The sequence below is a fragment of the Elephas maximus genome, chromosome 6 (genome assembly GCF_024166365.1).
Source record: "Elephas maximus indicus isolate mEleMax1 chromosome 6, mEleMax1 primary haplotype, whole genome shotgun sequence".
NCBI classification, from domain to species: domain Eukaryota; kingdom Metazoa; phylum Chordata; class Mammalia; order Proboscidea; family Elephantidae; genus Elephas; species Elephas maximus.
Genome location: NC_064824.1, coordinates 15,504,016 through 15,512,713, shown reverse-complemented (window position 1 = coordinate 15,512,713; position 8,698 = coordinate 15,504,016). Strand labels below are relative to the sequence as shown.

The window sequence follows — 8,698 nt, the reverse complement described above, 5'->3', positions numbered from 1 at the left end:
CCCTGTCCTATAGGGTCACTATTTTGGTTTTGGATGTTCCTTTAAGTATCTACACTCATGCTGATAGCATTCAATGGACAAGTGACATTAAAATCCTTTCAGTTTCTAAAAGGGAGTTAGTGCTGCAGGGAAACCCTATAGCTGATCACCCAGGTTGTGGATGATCATTTCTGCATGCCACTATACCCTAGTTTGGGACCATGCAGTTAGAGCAGTCCATTTGCAGCTTGTCAGCCACAGGGCCCAAATTGCTAATGATGTGGCCCATGGAATGGCCACACAACAAAAATCTTTAGAATTCTTAGCAAAATGATCATGGACTATAGACTATCCCTGGATTTCCTCCTATCCCAGCAAGGATGGGTTTGTGACATTGCTAACACTTTCTGTGTCTCTTGGATTAACACCACTTGAGAAGTTGAACAGGATATTGGTAAGATTTATCAAAGAGCTGTTTGGTTACATTCTTGTACCCTCTATGCCTTTTCCATCCTTTTTAGTTATCTTCAGTTGGCTACCTAATAGTACAGGTTCTTGGTTACAATCTCTGTTGCAACCTGAGTTAATTATATTAATAATAATAGTTCTTATTATTTGGAATTATAAAATGTGTCTCAATATATGCATCTACCATAGGAACTGATAACCCTGCTTTATCACATGCTCAGAGAATTAAGTATGTCAATAATGCATTAAGGACTCAAAACTAGAGCTTTATGACAGATTAGCCCTTTGAAAACAGGCCAAGTTGCTCCTCCAATGTGGCCATACTCTATCCACTCCATATACTAAGATCACTGAAGCTAGCTGCTCAGCCATGGCATGGTAGACTTACTGGAGCTGGTCAGCAACCAAGGTACCGCTGGTCTTCGACTATGGGGAAAATAGGCTTAACATGAGAAAACAACGAGGATTGAACTGTCACCTGGGAGCAGCATATCGATGAACCCATGCAGAAGAGAGTTTGCCTTTAGGTGTGATCAAAGGATGTTCTTCAAAATCCCTGATCAAGAGGAGGGAATGATATGATATAAAATCAAGAGGTGTCTGACCTAAAATAAAATGGCTTAAGTAATGTTAAGGCTCTTACCTTTCACACAGATTCAAACCCTGTTGCTTAGAAACCAACGCTATTAGCAAAGCCTTGTGGTAGTCTAAGACTTTAAATCTGTAACCAAACCTTATCAAACTGTCTTAAATCTCACCAGGACATTTTATGTTTGGGGCTAGATAATGTTTAACAACCTATTCCTACAGTGGCTGTCATGCTATTGTCATGTCACTATTTTTTGAGTTGTGAGACACCCTCCACAATTACAAACATATGTAATAATGTCTTCTGTCCAATTAATGTATTCCATGTGTATTAATGTAACAAATGTTAAAAATCACACTTTGCTTTGTGTGAATGACTTCAGTCACTGTAAACCAATCAGAATATTGTGTCTGTAGTTCCTCATATGGCAGTGTATAACCAACGATGATTTGTACCTCTCCCTTTGGATTAGTGACCTTCAGACTCTGAGGTTTTCACAATCCCCATTCGAATGAGTATCTTGGCTTCAATAAATCCCTTTTGAGTTTACGTTAACAGAGCTCAGAGTTTTTTTCTTTACAACAGGTAAAATGGCCTCGGTGGGTCACCCCAACTCCATGGACCTCAGAAATCTGGATTCCAGAAGGATTAAAACGGTTTCTCAGTAGAAACTGTGGAACACTTTTCCAAAGTGGTTGTACCATGGGGCTGTTTTTATAACTTGGTCTCTTGAACATAAGAACCCTCCCTTTCTGCTTGACACTTAAAAAACCAAACCAAACCAAACCCATTGCCATGGAGTCGGTTTCAACTCCTAGCGACCCTAGAGGAGAGAGAAGAACTGCCCCGAAAGGTTTCCAAGGAGCACCTGGTGGATTTGAACTGCCGGTCTTTTGGTTAGCAGCCCTGAGCTCTTAACCACTACGCCACCAGGGCTTCCTGACCCTGTTAGCTGCTTTCAAATACTCAAAATCTTGTAGTAAGTACACTTGGTGCGGCTGCGCGCCCCCCCCCCCCGCCCCCCGCCCCCCCACGACTCTTGCGGGGCTCGGCTACAAAGCCTGCTGTAACCACCGAACAACCCAGAACGAATTTCTAATTCAAATTTTGGAAAACGGGTGTTGTTGAGAGCATCAGCGTTAACTCCTAACCCGAAGAAAATCTTCGACAGAAAACCCAGTACCGCGAAACTCCCCCGTTTCACTCCACCTCCAGGAAGTGGTGCCCTCCAGCTCGCAGAGGGAACAAAGAAGGTACTCAGCGAATTCGCGCGGGGTTCGGGCGAAGCCGCCCCTCACCTATGGACATGCGCAGACCGAGCCCTAAGGAGGCCTGTGGCTCAGGAGCGCGTGACGTACTACCGTACGCCGGTTCGTGATGACGCAAGGTCGTGAGCTCGGTGGCTCAGGGAGGAAGATGGCTGCTGTTTCTTTGGCAGAGGGGGCTTGAGAGGGGTGGAGGGAGGAGGCCAGATAGGAGAGACATTCCCGACAGAGTGAAGCCGAACACTTCGCTCGCCGTTAGGAGCCCTGCCCAGGCCAAACGGTGAGTGCGGCGGCCGCATGAGACCGCTCGCCTGCAGCAAGCGGCGGCACTCCGCCATTTTCAAGCTCGGTCGTTGCGTGCTTTGGGGGGCTTGGAGGGACGCCTGGGGACGGGTTGGAGGAGCCGGGAAGACTGTCCTGCGGGAGGGCTCGTTGAGGCAGGGCCAGGCATTAGGGGAGGAGGATGGGGGCTCGAAGGAGACTAGGGAAGGAGGGCAGAGTAGAATTAGGCCCTGACTGGGGACTGGTGGCGACGAGAAGACGTAGGCAGGGCAGGCGACGGATAAGACGTTTAGTTTGTGGAGAGAAACGTGTTTAAACTGAGGCTTGGGGCTTGGGTGGAACGGAGTGAGTCGAGAGTTGAATGGCCTGTGGCCGGAGTGTTGAGTGGAGTGGTTGGTTGAAGCGTTCACGGGAAGCTAACGCGAAATGTGTAAAACAGATTTATTTAAAAGCATGTTTGTTCTTGACATTGTCGTCACTGGAAATAAGTATTTGTAACCAGGGTAAGTGCACAGCTCGGCAGGGAAAGCCCTGTTCCTTTGGAATAGTTGGATTCCTATTTGGTTTGCTATAGGCCACGCTTCTGCAAGTGTCCCGTTAATAACTCTACATACATCCAATTTTAAGTTGCCTACTGGCAAATTGATGTTTAGGATTTTTAGAAAGCATTCTTTTTTAAAGGAAAATAAAATAGATGTTGATACTTCCTTGTAATCGTTGTGGTTAGTGGTCTTTCAGAGAAAGGAGGAGGAAGGGGGTCGAGAGGTAATTCCATAATTGACCTGTGTAAATCAAATCAGAAAAGCACAGGTTACCTGTGGAAAGCCTCTTAAGCATGTTTTGAAGTAATTTCTACACAGATAACATTAACTTTTCAGTAAATTTGGAAGACGTTGGCGTATGAACGAAAAGCCTTTGTTAACATAGTGAGATGGTGATGGTTTCTCGTGTCTGTAAATAGAATAAAAACCATTAAGCTGTACACTTTTAAATGAGTGAATTATATCTCAATAAAGTTGAAAAAAAAGGAATAACACTGGGAGCTCAGTGTGACTTTTAAGTACATCCTGGAACATTTTTTGCCTGGAACTTGATGATGCAGTGGTAGGTCTCTTTAATTCAAACTATGAAACTTTTTAGATAACTGTTAGTTGAAAGAAAACAAGTTAATTGTTCCTTGGTGGCGATTTTTTTTTCCTACTCTTAGTAATTGCATTTGACACCCCTTTTTCGTTACTATAAGGTACTTTTGTATTTTTTAATTTGAGTTTGTGTTGAGACTTGAAGTTCCATGTTTAGTTTATTTTCTTGATTTTTACCTTTTTCAAAGATAGGAAGAATTTTGTTATACTTCCTATACTTGTGGTAAGAATTTTGGTAGGAAGTTGGCCTTCCATCACAGCACTTTAGGAAAAAAAAAAAAAATCCCTGTTTATGAAACTTAGGGCCTAACTTGTATTCTTTGGTTGATGGAAAATATTTAAAAGACCGGTGTGCCATCACGATTTTATCCTGATTTGGGGCTTTAATTATACAGTGAAACCTGTGAGAGCCAGAACTCGATGGACTGCCTTGTTTTTCTGAGTCTTGCAAGTTTTCCACCTTGGACAGTTTTACCACTTTTTTATTGCCCATTTTAATGGAAGATATTTGAGTTTTCCTTCTCTGATATGTTTCTGCCTTACACAGATGCCACCTTTGTGGGTTTTACTGTATTTTTATTAACCATTTAAAGTACATATTCAGAACTCTTTGTCAGGTAGTAAGCCCATACAGTTTTCACATTACCTTGGGAAAAAATGTTATTGGGATTATTGCAAAGTTTGAACTATTCTTTACTTCAGAATAAGAAAGTGAGCGAGGGTACAGTAAAGCTTTATGATTATGATAGCTATTAGAGATGTTAGTGAAAATTTTTCACTTACGAATACATTTTTGAGGTTGCTTAACCAAAAACTAGGAATTATGTAAGTGATTTTTAGGAAAAGTAGTATTAATTAGTCAGAAACTTTACATTAGAAATCTTCATTATCAAAGTATGGTTAATGTTGTAAACTAGTAAATTGCTGTTTAAACAAGGATTCCAGATTGTCCTAGTTTTCTATGAAACTTGAAGGTTTCATTTGTGTTGAAACTTTTGCTGGTAGTAGATGTTAGTTCTTCTGGAATGCTGTTAAGTTTCTCTGTTGCTGTAGTATGTTGTGTGACAGCGTTTCAGGGTTCTAGTAAGTCACCTGGCTATAGTTTTAATACTTAAAAGTACTTTTTGTTTGGCAGTGATTTAGGTTCAGATTTTTTCTACTGTAACTCACTTTCTCATTGGTAACCATTTAGACTAGTGTAGTACATACAGAGGCTCTTCAGTATGACAGAAAATTGACCCATATTATGCTCATCTTCTCTGGCCTTTGGATATTTAAATAATTTTCTGGTAGAATGACTGACTTCATAAAGTTTATGTTGTACCTTAAATTTGTAATTTGAGTGCTTATAAATCCCCTGAGCTAGAGCATGGGTTTCAGTAGCAGACAGACCTAGGTTTGAATGTCAGGTGTACCACCAACCAGCTTTTTTATATTAGGTCAGTTAATTAAACTCTGAACTTCAGTTTCCTTATGTATAAAAATGTTAATTATAATACTTACCTCAAAGGTGAAAGTGCCTAATACTTATGAGTCAGTTCCAACTCACAGCGACCCCATAGGGTTTCCGAGGCTGTAAATCTCTATGGAAGCAGACTGCCGCATGCAAACTGCTGACCTGTCCATTAGCATTTGATTGCTTTAACCACTGCACCATCAGGGCTCCTTAATACATAATAGGCAGTCAGTAAATACTGACCTTTTTTTTGGTAAATACTGACTAAATACTGATTGACTGAAATAATCTTTGTTGAAAACTTACAGTCTCATTCTTCTGCTAAGTTAATTCTTTCTCTGTTGTTAAAGCAATTTTTTTTTTTATTATAACGTATTTTGGCTCTACCGCTTTGAGAGCTCTTTGAAGGCAAATACTGCAGTGCTATATATTTTTGTTTTCCTAGAACACAGCCATAAAAATTGAGGAATGAATTGATTTTCTACGAATATTCTCCTCATGACTCTACCAAAAACAAAAACCAAACCCACTGCCGTCAAGTCCATTCCGATCCATGGCGACCCTGTAGGACAGAGTAGAACTTTGCATAGGGTTGCTATGAGTCCAAATTGACTTGATGGCAGAGGGTTTGGTAGAACCGCACCATAGGGTTTCCAAGGCTGTAAATCTTTACTGAAGCAGACTAGCATATCTGTCTCCTGTGGAGGGGCTGGTGGGTTTGAACCCTTGACCTTTTGGTTAACAGCCGAGCGCTTTAACCACTGTGCCACTCATTCTTCCTCGTGATTCTCCAGGGATCTGTGTTTCAGACCTTCTGTATTTCTGCCCTATGTCCTTTGCTTATGACCTCTTTGCCTGGATTGCGTTTTCCCTTTCAGATTATTCATATCTTCTCCATTATTCAAAATCCAGCCAAGTTTCAAGTCTTCAGTGATTTTTTTATTTAATATAACTGGTCTCCCCGGTTAACCTGGGGTGTGTGTGACTGTGTCTTCTGTTACTTTATGTTCCACACAGTACCTGGCACTATGCCGTACCTGTTTTGAGCAGGTTCTTGAGTGGGATGGTAAATGCAAAACTGCTTAGGTTGAGTTTGCTGCCATAAGCACCTGTTCTGTACTCTCTTTACTGTCCCACTTAATAGGGTACTTTTGAGGAGTAACTTCCCTTTTCTAAAAAACTGTGGTAAGTGTATATGTACCACTTCTTTGTATGTGGGATATTCTGGTAATTTTTTTCCAACTTTATATGTTAAGAAAAATTTCAAACATCCAGAAAAGTTGAAAGAATAATACATTGAACACCTGTATAGATTTTGTTTTTTTCTGAAACATTTACAGACATTATACATCTTTTCCTTTAAGAAAAAGATTATTCTTTAAATATCCATAGTATTAACATTCTGGACATTTAACATTAATATAATATCTGATTCTAGATTGAATCCTGAATCATAGAGAAAAAACAAAAATTCTGTAGAGGATGTTATGGGAACAACTGAAGAAATCTGAATTTAAACTGTATATTAGACATTATATTAGATGTATTGGATATTATATATTATAATATCCAATTATATAATATAATGTCTAATATACAGTGTATATTATATATTATAATATATGTAATATTATATCTAATATAATATTAGATATATTGTATATTATAATAGATATTATAATATCCAATTATCTAATATAATGTCTAATATAGAGTGTATATTATATATTATAATATATGTAATATTATATCTACTATATTAGATATATTGTATATTATATTAGATATTATATCTAATGTACAGTATATAATATATTGTATATATAATATAATATTTAATATAAAGTTTAAATTCAGATTTCTTCAGTTGTTCCCATAACATCCTCTATAGAATTTTTGTTTTTTCTCTATGATTCAGGATTCAATCTAGCATCAGACACTGCGTTTAATTGTCAGATCTCTTTAGTCTTCCTTAATCTGGACCAGTTCCTTGGCCTTTTTTTTTTTTTTTTTTCTTTCTTTCATGATTTAACATTATTTTTGAGTACAGGTCACTAGTTTTGTTTTCTCTCACTTTCTTGAATATTCCTATGGTCTCAGTGGGTTTTAATTTTTTCAGTAAGTTGGCCAATTACAATCATTATTATTTTTTTTAATTTATTGTGCTTTAAGTGAAAGTTCACAAATCAAGTCAGTGTCTCATACAAAAAGTTATACACACCTTGCTCTGTACTCCTGGCTGCTCTCCTCCTAATGAGACAGCGCATTCCTCCCCTCCACCGTGTATTCCCCCTGTTCATTGAGCCACCTCCTGTCCCCCTCTTCTCATCGCACCTCCAGGCAGGAGTTGCCCCCATAGTTACATGTGTCTATTTGAGCCAGGAAGCTCACTCCTCACCAAAATGTCTTAATAGTCATTATTATTTTTGGTGTTTAGGTTGTCCCAAATGTTGCCAGCTTGAGCCCCTCTTGAAGCTGGCTTCCGTATCCTTTTTGACTGTTGTTACATGTTGCTGAGGAGCCCTGGGGTGTAGTGATTAAGCACTCAGCTGCTAACTGAAAGGTGGATGGCTGGAACCCACCAACTGTTCCGAGGGAGGAAGACATAGCAGGCTGCTCCCTTAAAGATTAATTAAAAACAAACAAACAAACAAACAACCCAAACTCATTGCTGTGGAGTGAGTTCTGACTTAAAACAACCCTACAGACAGAGTAGAACTGTCCCATAGGGTTTCCTAGGCTGTAATCTTTATGTAAGCAAATCACCAGGTCTTTTCTCCTGCTGAGCGGCTGGTGGGTTTGAACCATTGCCCCACCAGGGCTACTTTTCCTTTTTTTACTAGCCTGTTGCCATCTAATTGATTCCAACTCATAGCGTCATAGGGTTCTCAAGGCTGTAAACCTTCTTTTAAATTTTTATTGAACTTCAGATGAAGGTTTACAGAACAAACTAGTTTCTCATCAGACAGTTAGTACACACATTATTGTGTGACATTGGTTAACAACACCATGGCATGTCAGCACTCTCCCTTCTCAACCCTGGGTTCCCTATTACCAGGTTTCTGGTTCCCTCCTACCTTCCAGTCCTTGCCCCAGGGCTGGTATGCCCCTTTAGTCTCGTTTTGTTCCATGGGTCTGTTCAGGCTCTGGCTGAAGGGTGAACCTCAGGAGTGGGCTCATCACGAAGCTGAAAGGGTGTCCAGGGGCCATACTCTTAAGGTTTCTCCAGTTTCTGTCAGGCCAGCAAGTCTAGTTTTTCTTTTTGAGTTAGAACTTTGTTGTACTTTTTTTTCCAGCTCTGTCTGGGATCCTCTATTGTGATCTCAGTCAGAGCAGTCAGTGGTGGTAGCCAGGCACCATCTAGTTGTACTGGTCTCAGTCTGGTGGAGGCCTTGGTAGATGTGGTCCATTAGTCCTTTGGACTAATCTTTCCCATGTGTCTTTAGTTTTTTTCATTCTTCCTCGCTCCTGAAGGGGTTCAAGGCTGTAAATCCTTAGGGAAGCAGACTGCTGCATC

The 8,698-nt window shown here is 40.1% G+C and overlaps 1 protein-coding gene across 3 annotated transcripts in view; it reads left to right on the top strand.

The window, feature by feature from the left end:
- The first annotated feature begins 2,410 nt into the window (after nt 1–2,410).
- The window catches only part of WDR33 (WD repeat domain 33), a 125,075-nt gene continuing 118,787 nt past the window's right edge, over nt 2,411–8,698 (top strand). Inside the window, exon 1 of one of the 3 annotated variants that reach the window (XM_049889110.1) lies at nt 2,411–2,581. The gene's annotated coding sequence lies outside the window, so the exon portion shown is untranslated. The remainder of the gene's footprint in view (nt 2,582–8,698) is intronic. The other 2 variants (XM_049889109.1, XM_049889111.1) reach the window with 2 other exon arrangements.